We start from the raw sequence: 15,333 nt of genomic DNA on the forward strand, positions 1-15,333 counted from the left end.
AATAATTCCACAAGAAGTCACATTTCAGTGGTTAATACTGGCATTATATTTAGAATGCTTTACAATTTATGATTCTAAAATACAATGCTTGTTCCTTAGTAAAACATCAAACTCTGTACCTCTAATAGCATCACCTATTCAGCAGAATTTTGTTTTAATTCTACATAATTTTGACAAAATATTTGAGACAGGGAAGTAAAGGTTTTGAGGTCTTATCTTTGCTATAGAAATTAGGTGGCTCATAAATTTCAAGAATTTTATCTTGGTTTAAAGTTCTTACTGAGTACAAAGTTCAGGGAGAAGATTATTAGAAAAACAAAAACCCATAGGCATCAGCCACATATTGATAGTAAAATAGAGAAGAAATCAGCTTCCACTGTGCAACATTAAGTTTGTTCAGAGAGTTACATCTTCTAGATATTACAGGGAGACAACTTTCCAGGGGTTTCTCACATATCCAATCATTTTCAAAGGCATCAATAGCTAATTTACTCCAGATTGGCTTTTCAAGGATGTTTGCACAGCAGGCAGACTTATAAAGATAGCTATATCTCTTCCTGGAGCAAATTTGCTTATGTTCCAGAAAGTAAAGATAGAGACACCTCTTTCCTTGGAGCAGATTTGCTTGGCATTCCAGAGTAATAAAGACAATGTCTCTCTTTTAAGAGGAGGATGGGCTGGTTTGCCAGCAGTCCCTGTATAAGGCTAGTGATTCTTGATATCAAGATTTTTCTTTGATGTACCTCACTGGCCTGGCAATATCGAGCCCTAATACAATTTCCCTATGGGAACTGCAATTCAGAAAATCAGCACCACACTGTTATTCTCCTTGCTGCTATGGTTGTGAGTAACAAACTGTCTTTTCTTTGACCCTGGAGTTTCCTGTCTCTTGCCAATATTTACGATATTGGCATACATGTTTGTGTACAAGTAGGGCATAATCCGCAGATCCTGCCATGTTTCTGACTTGACAGATAGGAAATAAGGCAACCACATTATTGGATCTTAACTTCAACAAATGTGGGTGAATGCTGAATTAAAAATGACCGAGTTTAAAATTTTCTTTTGTATGTACTCAAATGAAGATGTTCTCTAGAATAAGAACATGAGGGATATTCTGATTTAGCTTTTCAACTATTAAAATTGATATACTTCAGGGCCGGCCCTATGGCCGAGTGGTTGGGTTCACCCGCTCTGCTTCAGCAGCCCAGTGTTTTGCTGGCCCAGGATTTCACGGGTTCAAATCCTGGGTGCAGACATGGCACCACTCATCGGGCCATGCTGGGGTGGCATCCCACATGCTATAACTGGAAGGACCCACAACTAAAAATATACAACTATGTACCGGGGGGCTTTGAGGAGAAAAAGGAAAAATAAAATCTTTAAAATTGATGCACTTCTTGAAGACAGGGTATGGGATCCTTGAGGGCAGAAACATTGATGTTTTTACCACTAGCAAATGCTTGATAAATAGGTTTTTAAAACTAACCGCAATCTTGTGTTTTTTTTTTAAGAGATCTTGTTTCAAGAAAAAAAAGGCATATGTTCTTAAAAGCAACAATGTGGAAAAGTCTTTTTAAAAGGTTAAAAAAAATTCATCCAAATATACCACTACCTAGAAATAATTACTCTGAACATTGGATAAGTATCATTACAACAATTTTCTATTAATAATAGATGCAGCGAGCCGGCAGGACAAAAGGAGGAACGAACAAAAAGCATCACCACGTTTTATTAAAATGGGATCATAATATGCATGTCATTTTTAATCAAATCATTTAATGTTAGCAAAAAACAAAAAAAAAACCAACATGAAGATAGTAAAACTGAAGGTGCTGCCAAACTTCAGATAATTCTGATAATTCTTCACTCCCAGAGAGCTTAGTTTCTAAATGTTAAGAAAGATACCATGAACAGGATTAAGACACTGGACTTTTAATGGCAATGCATTTGATTTGTAAATCAGCATTAATTGACTTGCTTCTATGCGAGAGAAAGAAATAGCACATTTTAACCTCCATCCACAGCCTAGTTCTGGTCAATCATTATCTTTACCTTGACAAAGTTTACTAGATTTATATCATCTTCTATAGCCATAATTCACACAATCTAGAAATAATATATCTACAGTCAAGGAAACTTTTTAAACAATATCTATTTCAAAATTCTTCATTTTAATTCACTTTATTTAAGGAACTTCATCTGCAAGTGGTTTTTGTTTTGTTTTTTTACAAAAGCCACAACATTTTATGTTGCTTGAGTTTTTGCTTCTATACTCAAAGAATAGCTTACCTAGGAATAAAGTTCGGTTCATACTTTGTTTCCCTCACAGATCTGTAGTCACTGTTCCACAATTTTCAAACACTGTGCACTATCCTACTGCTTCTCATATGCCGTTTGTCATTCACTCACTCTCCATCACTTTACTGGGCAAATTTCAACATCAAGTAGTTGTACCACGAAGTCCTCATAGATGTTATATTTGATTTTTTTTCCTTATTGTCTTTATAACTAAAAGACAATTTGGCTGGCGGTATATATTCTTGGATTCCACTTTCATTCCCTCCAAAGTTTCTAAACACTGCTTCATTGTATTTGGATAGTGAACATTGTAGAGATTCAAGAGCTCAGACACAGTAACCTTCTTTCTATAAGCTTTGTTTTTGTTTTTTTGTGCCTCAGTACCTACTTTAAGAATTCTTTATGAGGAAGTTCAAAATCTTAATCAGAATCAGAACATTTAGTTGTCAATAGGCTTTTCCTCAATTTTTCCTGAAAATATACTTTTCAGGTCTTATAGAATCAGTTTGCCATTTCAAGGAAATTTTCTTCTAGCTTCCAGAATTTCTTGGTTCGTCTACCTGACGTATAAACATTATCCATATGTTGGATGTCTTTATCATCATTCATATCTATTTTGGTTTAGTTTTCATTTAATTTTTACTTGGAATACACTGTGATTATCCCACTTTCCCTCTATGGCAATTACCTGATTTCTGTTGTATTCTATTTCTAATGTACTAATTAGCCCTATAATAGTGTTGCTCTAGTCTTAATTTTGTTCCCTTAGTTATTCAGTCACTCAGCCTCTTGCAATGTCATCTTTTAAGTTTTTAATTTTCTTGAATTCACATTTTTACTAAGTTCTTCAACAGAACAAAACGTTATGAGAATATTTTGCAGGGTAGAGAGAGCCTTGCAGTTTCTTTCAGATTTTTAAAATCTGATGCCTTCACTTTCAGCCCTTCAATCTACTTCTCCCTAACTTAAAAATATTAAGAATTATCTGGCTTCAATGAATCAGCTTTTGCCCTCTAACAATGTCTTGGAGACAGATCCAGGGGTGGGGTTTAGAAGACATGATGACCCAGATAATCATCCTGTTTCTTTCTTGACTGTTACTTTTGAAATTTATGCATGAAGCTGGGTCTTTCACCTTTGTTGGTGGTTGTAAGTAATTTTCTTTGCTTGATTTACTGATTTGTTGTTTTTTTAAGCACTGGAGGAAGGAAATCGTGTAAATGATATTCAATCTATCATATTTAGCTGGTTGTCACCATTATTTTTAAATATTTCAAGGAATTAATCTGCTTTACTTGTTGTCTTAGTGCATTTGGGCTGCTATAACAAAATACCATAGACTTGGTGGCTTAAACAAATGAACATTTTTTCCCATAGTTCTGGAGGCTGGGAAGTCCAAGGTGAAGGCGCTGGTAGATTCGGTGTCTGGTAAAGGGCACTTCCTGCTTCTAAGACAGCAGCGTTCTTGCTTTCTCCTCACATAGTGGAAGAGGCAAGGGAGCTTTCTGCAGTCTCTTCTGAAAGAACACTAATCCCATTCATGAATGTTCTATCCTCATGAACTGATCACCTCCCAAAGGCCCCACCTCCTAATACCATCACATTGGGTTTAGGATTTCAACATACGAATTGGGGAACAGAACACTTTCAGTCTACAGCAATTGTATACTGGACATACTTTTAAAAAAAGGTAAAGTATTCACTAAACATTAAGAGTATTTTAAGTTTAGCATTCCTAAAATAGAGCTTCTTCCATTTTTTCAATTAAGAATATGCAATTTAATATACATACATATGTCTTACATGTACGTGTTGCATGTAATTCCTACTAAATCTAAAATTGTGAATTTGTCATTAAAGTCCTCCATAATCTACCTATGTCCTATTTAAATCCTAACAATCCAACTCCACTCTTCAGCACAAATATTCTTAAACTCTAAGGCCATTTTCCTCTAGGCTCATTCTTGCCTGTGATGGCTTCAGCCCATATTGACTTCAACATATACTTGTCTTCATATTAAAACTATTACATATTTTGTCTTTTTCTTTTTCTTTTTTTGGTGAGGAAGATTGGCCCTGAGTTAACATCTATTGCCAGTCTTCCACTTTTTGCTTGAGGAAGATTGTCACTGAGCTAGCATCTCTGCCAGTCTTCCTCTATTTTGTATGTGGGATGCCGCTACAGCATGGCTTGATGAGCAGTGTGTAGGTCCGCACCTGTAATGTGAACCTGCAAACCCTGGGCCACTGAAGTAGAGCACGTGAACTTAACCACTATGCCCACTATGCCACCAGGCCAGCCCCAAAGCTATTATATATTTCTTAAACCTTATTAACGGTTAAATAAATATAATATAAGCTCTTAGAATATAGGCTATAGATACAGATATATGAAAAGAACACTGCCCAACCGTTAAAATATATTTGCTCTCATTATTTGAAAGATTAAAAATGACAATTAAAAGATAAAGCTATTCACTAACTAATGCCCACAGACTAAGATAGAAATGCATATACAATATTGTTATAAAAGGCATTAAATATTGGCATTTTTGTACCCCCTTTAAAAAAAACTCAAAAACCAAACTGCAACTTTTTTCTTCTTGAAATTGAGATACTTTTAATAATTGTTTCCAGTTAAGTGTAATTCTTTTATTTGGTCATACTGCTTTCCTTCCAACCAGAAAACAAACAATATTTTCCATGCTTGAGTAAAGAAACTTAGATTTTACCTAAATATAGCAGAGGAGTCTTTGACACTTTGAATAAACAAAGACCACATTAGACAATGCTATTAGGCTGTTTATGAAAAGGGTCTATGGCATCATCTTATGCTGTCATTCCCAATGTTTCCACACTCAAACACAACAAATGGAGCAATCCACTGGCTACAAGAACTCCTTGTTCTGTAAATATCTTGGTTCAAAGAACATTTAAACAAAATTTAAAACAACCTTCCAATGTGTTCAGTAAAATTAAAGAAGGATACCAAAAGAAAAAAGGAAAAAAAAATTCTTTCCTTACAACAAATAAGTATGTAGAAAAGATTTACTATTAACTAAATGCAAACATCTGCATATTCAAAATACTATTTAAAGCATGGATATTAGGAAGGGAAGTGGGTTGTCAAAAAATGTTTTCCATTTCAAGAAGAGTTAAGGCTAAACTAAGGCTGAAAGACTTTGATTCAAGTCCCATGAGTCAGAGGTTCAAAAATGTGTTTTTGAAAAGGCAACTCTCTTTCTACAGAACATGCTGGCTGGATCACCTCTGAATCCAAATCCATCAATTTCTCACCTCCCTCCCATTCAAACAATGGCACTAATGTGGGTGTAAACAAGGGAATCAGAGAGACAGATGCACTTTCTTTCCACTCTGTAGACAACACATTAACAATTAAAAGTCTTGTGGTTGCCAAGGGCTGGTGGGGGTAGGGGTGGGGAAATGAGAAAATGGTGGTCCAAGGGTACAAAGTTTGTTATGCAAGATGAATAAATTCTGGAAATCTAATGTACAGCCTAGTGACTGCAATTAACAATATTGAATTGTATACTTGAAATTTACTAAGAGAGTAGATCTTAAGTGTTCTCACTACAAAAAAAAAAGAAAGAAAATGGTAACTATGTGAGGTGATGGATACATTAATTAACTTGACTGTGATGATCATTTCAAAGTGTATCTGTATACCAAAGCATCAAGTTGTATACCTTAAATATATCCCATTTTTATTTGTCAATTATACCTCGGTAAAACTGGGGGGGAAGTCTTTCTATACTGCAAATTCAGATTTTTTAAGGTAACCATTTGTAGCTATAGTCAGCTGCCAACTGAAGGCTGAGAATTGGGCCATCAGCTCATCAGTCAGTGTCCATCAGTGGAGATGCCTCTGGCCTGTGGGTGCTATGTCTGGACCTTTAGTCAGAGGATAACAGCCCAGAGCCTCTCCATCTTGATTTTTAGTAATCTTCACCTGAGATACCCCTTTAAGAAATATTCACTCTTTTCAAACTTTTGAGTTGCCAATAAACATTTACTTTATGGTTATTTTTAGACTTTTGTGGAGGTTTTATCCACCTAGCATTGCACTACTGTATTATTTTTTATTTTTTAGAATCAGTGTTCAGCCTCTTTTTTTGCAAAGAGCATGGCCTCTGGAGCCAAGCTCCCTGGGTTTAAATCTAGCTCTGAAACAAACTTGCTGTGTGACTCTGGGTAAATTACCTAGGCCCTGTGGCTCAGTTTAGTCATCAATAAAAAAAATTGTTCAGAATTGATAGGAAGATTAGTTAAAGTAATATGTGAGAGTTAAAGATTAACTTTTCAAGGATCTTCTCCCTATTGGTTGGCCTCCTGGAAAGCTTCAGAAAAAAAAGCTACAGCTTTAAGGCAATGAAGCTTGAGGTAATAAAATAATCAGGTTACCATTCTGCCATGTTATGTAAGCTATGAAACCCCAACCACAAACACTGAGCTAGTGGATCATACCAGTGGCCCTCTACTTCATAAGCTGCCACCATAAGACTCAGATTCTAACCTGTTGGACACACCAAAGTCTTGATATTCTCCCAATCCTAAATGCTGGGCCGGCAGAACAGCACTAGAACCAAGGTTCTGTCGTGGTGACTGGTGTTGGATCCCAGTCTCTTATCAAACCAGGGAAAGGGCTGGTACTTCCTTAATTATGCAGCTTAAAAGCCACACGGTGCAAAGTTTGGAATCTAACATTCTGCCTTGAAGATCCATTTGCAATGCTTCATAACGCAATGGACACTGCCTTCGTTCCTGTTCTAGAAACACTGAAGTCTAATATGAGCGCTGTCATGTCATTCATCTTTGTTTGCTTGAATATATGTAAGGCACTAGTAGTCATCCTTGCATAGAGCATATATTCAATATTTGCTATTATTACTCCACTCACTTCTCATCTAACTTCCACTTTTAAACGACACTTTAACACAACACCCTATCTCCATTACCCCTTTGTATTTTATACCTTGGATTTATTGAAGCTTTACCACTTGTCAGAATCTGTGTTAAATACTTTAAACAATTATCTTATTGAAATCACATAGCACACTTGTACATATATTATCATCATCCTCATGCTTGGACAAGGAAGCTGAGGCACAGAAGTTTAAAAAGAAGCCAGTAAGGGGTAGTACTCAGACTAAGGTCTGCTGGACTCCAGGTCCACATACTTAACCTCTAAAGTACACCAAGTATCAGTTTACCCCAGGTGACTATTACCTCATTATGGAAGTCACAGGACCTTTACTCAGATGAGTGATACTACAGGTCCTAACGTCAATCCAGGAGAAAGACCTGATGTAGAGGATGTAATGTGAGTACTAAAAAGCTTAATTGCTGCCATACACAATGCCCTAATAGATCATTTTTCTGGGTCCTGGACAGGGAAGAAAGAATTTAAGAAGGTCATCCAATTCATGTTCTCAGATTTGATCCTGGAAGAGTCAAGTGCTTCTGAACCACTGCATTCACTACCTGCTGAGCCATTTGTGATGGTAGCAGAAGTGATTGTTGTGGTGATACTCTTAATAAAAGTCCTTCTTTATGCATCCCTCTCTTTCATTGTTAAAATTCCCTTGGAAGGCCAATTATTGTTCTGATGCAAAACTACAAGGACTGTGGAATGGAAAACACAGGCCCTAATCCTAACAAGCCTGAGCACTAACAAAAGAATTCAAGGCTCCATTTTATCATACAGATTATACATGTGAAGCTAGATAGTGTCTAAACAAAACGTAAAGCTACCAAATGCACATCTGCTCAAGCTTATCTTTCCATTGAATTCTACTATAGAATGTTACACTATATATAACTAATGGACAATTTGGTAGTAAATGAGAAATGACTGGCATTAGCTCATAAATCATGTTTGGCAGGCATATTTTGTAAATATTATCCATTTTGTCATTTTGTAAATGACAAAGGATGATATGTTAAAAAGGTACGTGTAGTAACATGACCTGTTGATGTTTCTTACTAACGCATAAAACATCTGCAAGCTGAGAATCAGCAAGCTGACATAAACCAATCTTATCCGTCTTCGTTAAAAATAAAGTCTCAAAGAGTATTCTATCCATTGAGGCATTAGAATTCCATTCATTCAACCAATAAACATTTATTGAGGGCTCTGAGCCAGACACTAGATTGTACACTGAGACCATAGCAATGAATCAGATGAAGTTGCTATTCTCATGGCGAAGATGAAATAAAGTTTTGACCTGTGCTCCCCCAATTTCAATATGCATAAAAATCTCTGGGAATTTTGCTAAAACTACAGATTTTGATCCTTTTACATATTAGGTGGGGTCTAAGAATCTGCATTTCTAACAAGCTTCCAGTTGATGTTGCTATAACTGGTCCATGGATCACACTTTGAAGCAGCAAGAGGTTAGATAATTTGAACCCACGTTAATCTAAAGGTCCTCTCTCATTTTCAGGAGATATATTTACTGAGGAGTGTGCCTCCATCCAGCAGTCAGAAGATAACTTTAACCTTGACTCTATCGAAGCTATTGCCTTTCTGTACCATCTAAAATAAATTACCTCTATCTTTATTAAATCTATCAGTATGGCAAACGCCAGTGACTAAAATCAAGAATTCATTACTTCAGTTGTTTTTTTCCCTCAAGTTCTTGCCAAATGTACAGCATAATCTAATTTTACATTTAACAAAATTTTAACTTTTTCTAAGTAATACAAACACTGCCCAGATGGATACAGAAATATAATTAGAGCCTTTTTCCATACAAATATGCACTAATAAAATATGTACAAGTTATATTCTAGTCAAAATGTCATAATTTGAAATTACTAATTAGAATCCACACCAATAGTTTCCAATCAGTTTTATAGATGATTTAAATAGTCTACTAAAGACTATAAATAGTTTATTACATTTAGCTATGCATTCATTGGAAATATGATATATATAGCTTTACCCCCTCCCCCCAAGCCGTTGTAAAATTTGAGAGTGCATGAAACAAAACAGGTTCTATTAGCAGCTCTTAACTGTGGGCAACTTTGTCCTCAGGGGAAATTAAGCAAAGTCAGGAGACATTTTCAGTTGTCACAAGGGGAAGCACTTGGGGTGGGGAAGCACTACTGGCGCCTAGTGGTAGAGGATAAAGATGCTATTCAATATTCTATGATGCACACATGGGTCAGCCCTCCAGAACAAAGAATTATATGTACCAAAACGTCAATAGTATAGCTATCACAAAACCCTGGGTTAGATGGAGAGTTCTAGTTTTTGGTCTTCAGCATTATTCATGAATCAATAACTGACACTAAAAGCAGTAATATTCTAGCAACTTCAAGGCTTTATTATAGTCATTCTTTTCACAAAGGAAATACTAAAATTGCATTTTATCAAATGTTGTAATATAATTTTTAAAATGATATCATACCACAAATGTGACAAGTGTGTTCAAAATGGCTAGATAAGATGAGGTATATATTAAAAACAAATTCTCAGCTCAAACTCCGTCTGCCACATAGTCTTTATATTATCTCTAATTTTCAATTAGAAAGGAAATAAACAAGAAAACTAAAAACAGCTATAAATATGTATGAATAGCAAAGTGAAGAGTTCTTTCACATATAATCATAAAGAAACTATGCACTAGATGAACTTTCAAGCAATATTTAATACCACCTCAATACTTGTACAATCCAAATACTGCCATTGTAATTGTTTAAACACCATACAGTAAGCGAACTATTTTTCATTAATGTATTTTCCTTTCAAATGAGAAATACAATTGCTATATTTACCTGTAAAATAAAATTTCCATCTTAAATAACTTTCCATTATGAGTTACATATTAATAACCTATTGAATATACATTGTCTAGCCTATAGGTCCAAAATTTTTTTAATGAAGGATATTAAACATATCCTTAATAGATATTGACAATAAATCACATTTTGAGCAAAAATAACAGAAAAATGATGTAATTTATTTCAGAAGTGTGTGAACATGTGTATACATCAGGATATTTTTAAAGCAGTATATGTCTAGATAATAGAGAAAGGTAGCTTCATATCTTGATACAGAATTTTATTACAGATTCTGAAGAATAAATCTTAAAATGTTGCTTATGGACCTATTTCTGCACTCCACTGCAACTCCCCTTCTGCAGAGCTCATTTCTCCATCACCGTCTCTCCTCTCTCTTTCCTTTCCTGGCAGAGGGCTACTGGCCACCAACTTCATCACCGTTGCTAACTCTAGTTGTTCTAATCTCTGCAACATCTGCTATTTGCCCTTCTTTTGCCTCCTTTTGTAAAAAGTTTTCTTCTTGTTGCGAAATCAATTAGAATTTCTTGGGGGTACTTTGTGTTTAAACTCTTCTCATCTGTTTACATGATTGATGGACGCCTAATGGCTACCTCTTTATCTCCAAAAACATATTTGGCTGATGTCCAGCTGGAGAGATATCCCACAATCTTGCTTGTTCATCATCCTATCACCATTAACCACAACTATTTATCTGACTCCCACCACATATAAAGCACTGTGCAAGGGCTCAGTGATAAAAGAGATGGTGAAAAAGATGGGCATAAGAATAAATAACAATAAAAAAGCAGGATACGCAGAATGACACCACTGTTGGTGAGTAATTTAGTAAGTCCAAGAACCAGAAAAATAGGGACAACTTTATGGAAAGAGTAATATCAAACTAACATAAAACTGACAAGTAGGGGCCGCATGGGATCAAGCAGAATGCTGAGTGAGAGAGAAAAGTACATAATTTCAAGGTGTGAGGAAGACAATATGATGAACCACGATAGAGATAACATTGTCACTGAAAGGTCCAGTATAGGTCGTGAAAGATCTGAAATAACTAATCAAGCTGTATAGACTCTGTTTGACTCACATGCAGTGAACAGTCACTGGAGGTATACAGTATCAATGCAAGAAAGGGAAGGAAGAGATTTTTAACCTACGCAGACACATACTTACAGGCTTTGGAAACAAGTTTTCAAGTAATAAGATGCCATGGATAATGTATTCTGACCACAAGCTCAAAGGAGGACATTTGATTCAGTTTCCCTTGAACAACAAAAATCCTGGACCTATGATTTAGCCAAAGCCATGAGAACAATAGAATAATCTACTTTGTATTACAAAGTAGAGTTATACTGCATGCAAATAGTTGAAATGAAGTGCATCTTCAAATTCAATGATTAGGGCAAATATTAATTAATAAGTATAAAATTACATTTTAAAAACACTATGTATCCTATATTCAGAACCAAAAAAATCAATAAAATGAAGTGAAATAGTGAATAAGCTCTAAAACTATATCTCAATTTAAATAGCATAAGAAAATTAGTATACACATACTCATCAAAATCAGCTGTTGAAGGTTGGAAACTATAATCCATACACCAAAGAGCAACTTTTTTCAGCTTTTTATATGGATTTTCCTTCTAAACGTATTTATCATGTGTGTAAAATCAATTAAATCCCTGAATTAGAAGATCTGATATTTACAAATACATAGCCAAAGCGAGATGTTGACGGTTCTTTTGGTTTGTTTGTTTTTAACTTATCATATCAGTTGTCTAGAACCTGTGAGCAGTGACCTCATTCCTAAGTAGACAAGGAGGTAAAATATCATTTTTACAAATTAACCACCTGGTTCTTTTAGGAAGAGTAGTATTTCAATACGTCCCTGTGTCTCAAAAATATAGAGATATGAAAGGTGAAGATATGTTAAGTATATAAAGAAATAGGAGAGAAAGTATCATTGAAGGTTTATCCTTACTCTCTCATTAATAATCATATTCTACAACTATGACAAAAAATTATAATTATAAACTTAATTTTATTAAATATAGCATGAACATAATTAATACCACCCAGTGCAACTAGGTGGTCCAATAATTTTGGATCTTTTTACCTCTGTTAAACTGATCAGGAAATCTGGCTAGCATCCCAAATAAACTGAATGGGTTTAATTGAATGGTCTTCAGCTAGTTTCTGTAGTCTTGTACATACATCAAAACCACATAGTCTAACTGAAATTAATTGTGCTGGCATTGTTCAGAGTCAGAGGGCCAACAGTAGGGTTCACAGTGTTATCTCACTGTTATTAAACTATACTGTACAGTGTTCAACTTCAAAAAATGAGAAATCTTAAAAATGTAACCCCAAATATTGTCATAATGTATCAACTAAGCACTGAATAACCCTATTTTGAATGGGCTTTATGATGCTGCAATGGCTTAATTTATTCTCTTTCTTTTATTTTTTCTTTTCCTCTTCACTTGCTGTTTTTGATGTCTTGTTTCACTAATATATCACATACAGAATTTAGTTAGGTCTATAAGAAAAGGCACAGATGCATACACTGGAAACAACCTTGAGGGCATTAGGAAAATAAACTAGGTACCACAGGCAGCCTCAACAAGACCAGGGCATGCCTGACACCCAGGAAAACAAATGATTTTTCAGTTACATCCTGTTTGTCATTTGTGGTTACACAAAACAATAATTAAATTATGTGCTCCAGGAAACAGGAAGAAGTGGCCAAGCAAAATACACAAAAATCCCCTACAGTCCCTGTTTGTTCAGAACATAGATCAGCATTCTTTAGGAGCTTCATTTCTTTTATTAAAGGAATGAAAATTGGGTTGAACACACCTGTTTTTAGGGGTAATGTTATATATGAAAACATTAAATACTACATTTCTTCTTCTACAGAATTTTACTTTCAAGAAATAGCAGCCAACATAATCTTTTTTTATAGACGTAAATTGGATCATGTCATTTCTAGCTAGACTTCTATACTTCTTGCTCTCAGGACAAAATATAAGAAGTAGTAGTAAGCTTAACATGGCCTACACAGCCCCATTCAGCCCTTCCCCACCTCTATCCTCACCTCCCACTGCACCACCCCTACTCTGATCACTTCACTCCAACCACAGCGCTCTTAGTTCAACACTCATGAACAAAGCTCTTTATATGCCTTTCACATGCTGCTCTTTCTGGACTTCTCTTTAAATATCTAACTCTTGATTAGCCTTTGAGGCTTAACTAAATGCCACATCTGCCAAGAGATTCTATTTCACTGCCCTCCACTCCAATCCAAATCATTTTCCAGGAATCTCTTATGTAAGTGATAATGGCTCAACACAAGGTTGACATAAGGGAAGGCATATTGTAGAAAAGAAACCATATTGTAACTTTGAATGACCTCTGACTAGCTGGCCCAGACATGCTCTGATTTTGTGGCCCCTCTCAGGGGCTTTAAGATCATAACTTTGTTCTTTTGAGTTCTCTAGGAATGTGATGACCCTGGGCAGAGAGCCTATGCTGATAGCCAACATCAATGACAACTGAAAGATCGGGGTATAGGGCATTGCTCCACTCTCTGATGCATATACAGTAAAACAAAGGACTGTGAGGAACTGGGACCAGAAGTCTGCCCCAAACCAGAGATCAGATGGATGCCCCACCCACAGACCAGCCACCTCCCCTACCTGGAGACCAACCCCATATATAACTGGCCTGTAGTCTTTGTTCTGTAAGATGGTTATTTCAGACATTAGTCAGCCATCATCCCTCTTGCTAGCGAGCTATAATAGAGAAACCCTTTCTCTCCTACCACCTTGCCTCCTAACTATTAACATGTCTTGCTGCAAGCAGACAATCCCCCTTGGGCAGTAACATAAACACAGTTAACTTTTTCCTTAGAACAGTTATCACAATTTGTTTGTTTGTTTGTTTAGTTACCACAATTTGTAATTCAACATCTTTTTGCATTGGTTTACTGGTTTATTCCCAACTGGATGGTATGCTCCTTGAGGACAGGGAATCATACCTAATTGTTCAGCAGCCTATAACCAGTGACTAAATCTTGGTTGGCATTTATTATTTGGTAAATACATTAGAAAATTAAGGAATTAATGAAAGACTGATCTTCCTATTAATAAATTCCTTGCTATTCTCAGCACACTATATAGCAACAACCACTTTTCAACATTTGTTGAGAGTTTGGAAGAAGAGGTCTGTTCCAGCAGAGTCTACTGTCCTGATATATCTCTAGAGAACTCTACCTCCAAAGCAGGTAGGCTCTGTCAAACACTTCAAACTCCTTAAGAATTCAAAGGAGGAGTATAACAAGCCTGATCATAAAGTCTTCAAAGTTAAGTATAAGTGAAATGTGCATGTGTATGGAGGGTGGGAGAGGTGTCCCTTGCCCAGTTAGTTCCTTATCTTACTTTTCAGCAACCTCTTCCATGTATTTGTGTGTATCATTACATTAGAGTTGAGATACTCAGTTCACCCTTAAGGTATGTCTCAAAATTTAACACAGATAATTACAATAAGCATACCCAATCTCTTTCATCAGGAAACTTTTTTTTTCATGCCAATAAAACAATCCTCCCATTGTGTGTTGAGCTGCTCCACACCCACATGGATGTGCCCTACAGGTGGCTGGATTTCAACAGTGGTGACTTCATCCTTTTTATATGCTCTTTTCAAAGAGAGAAAAAAGTTCTCAGAGGTAAAAAAAATCTTAGAATATGTGGCATTTTGTGTTTCTATAAGTTATGGGCTGAAAAATGCCAGAAGATATATTTGCCCTTATAAGGGGAGAGAAAAATTATAGAAAACTAGATAATTCCTTCCCCAAGGAGACAACTTCTTTCTGACCTTAGATATAAGTCCTCTGTCAAACTTTAAAATCTGTCTTTTATTTCTTTCATTTCACCTTTCTTTGAAGAATATTAAGTAGTAGAAACCAAAATGAATCAACTAGCTTCTACAGGCATTAGCTTTATGATCTTAGGCAAATCGTTAAACCACAAGGTTTCCCTATTTCTATCTATATAGTAAGGGGGAAAGTCATAGGGTTATTTTAAAGGATTAAGGAACAGAGCGCTGTCCCTGGAATACAATAGGCACTCCATAATTGTTAGAGTTGTCATTGTTTACGAGAAAAAACATCCTGATAAGCTGTGTGGTTTAACAGTTTTTAGGCAGATTAAGAAG

The 15,333-nt window shown here is 35.8% G+C and overlaps 1 protein-coding gene across 10 annotated transcripts in view; it reads right to left on the reverse strand.

Moving 5' to 3' along the window:
- CRPPA (CDP-L-ribitol pyrophosphorylase A) overlaps positions 1-15,333 on the reverse strand; it is a 283,342-nt gene that overhangs the window by 149,970 nt on the left and 118,039 nt on the right. The gene's annotated exons all lie outside the window — the stretch shown is intronic.

The sequence above is a fragment of the Equus quagga genome, chromosome 8 (assembly GCF_021613505.1).
Source record: "Equus quagga isolate Etosha38 chromosome 8, UCLA_HA_Equagga_1.0, whole genome shotgun sequence".
Taxonomy (NCBI): Eukaryota; Metazoa; Chordata; class Mammalia; order Perissodactyla; family Equidae; genus Equus; species Equus quagga.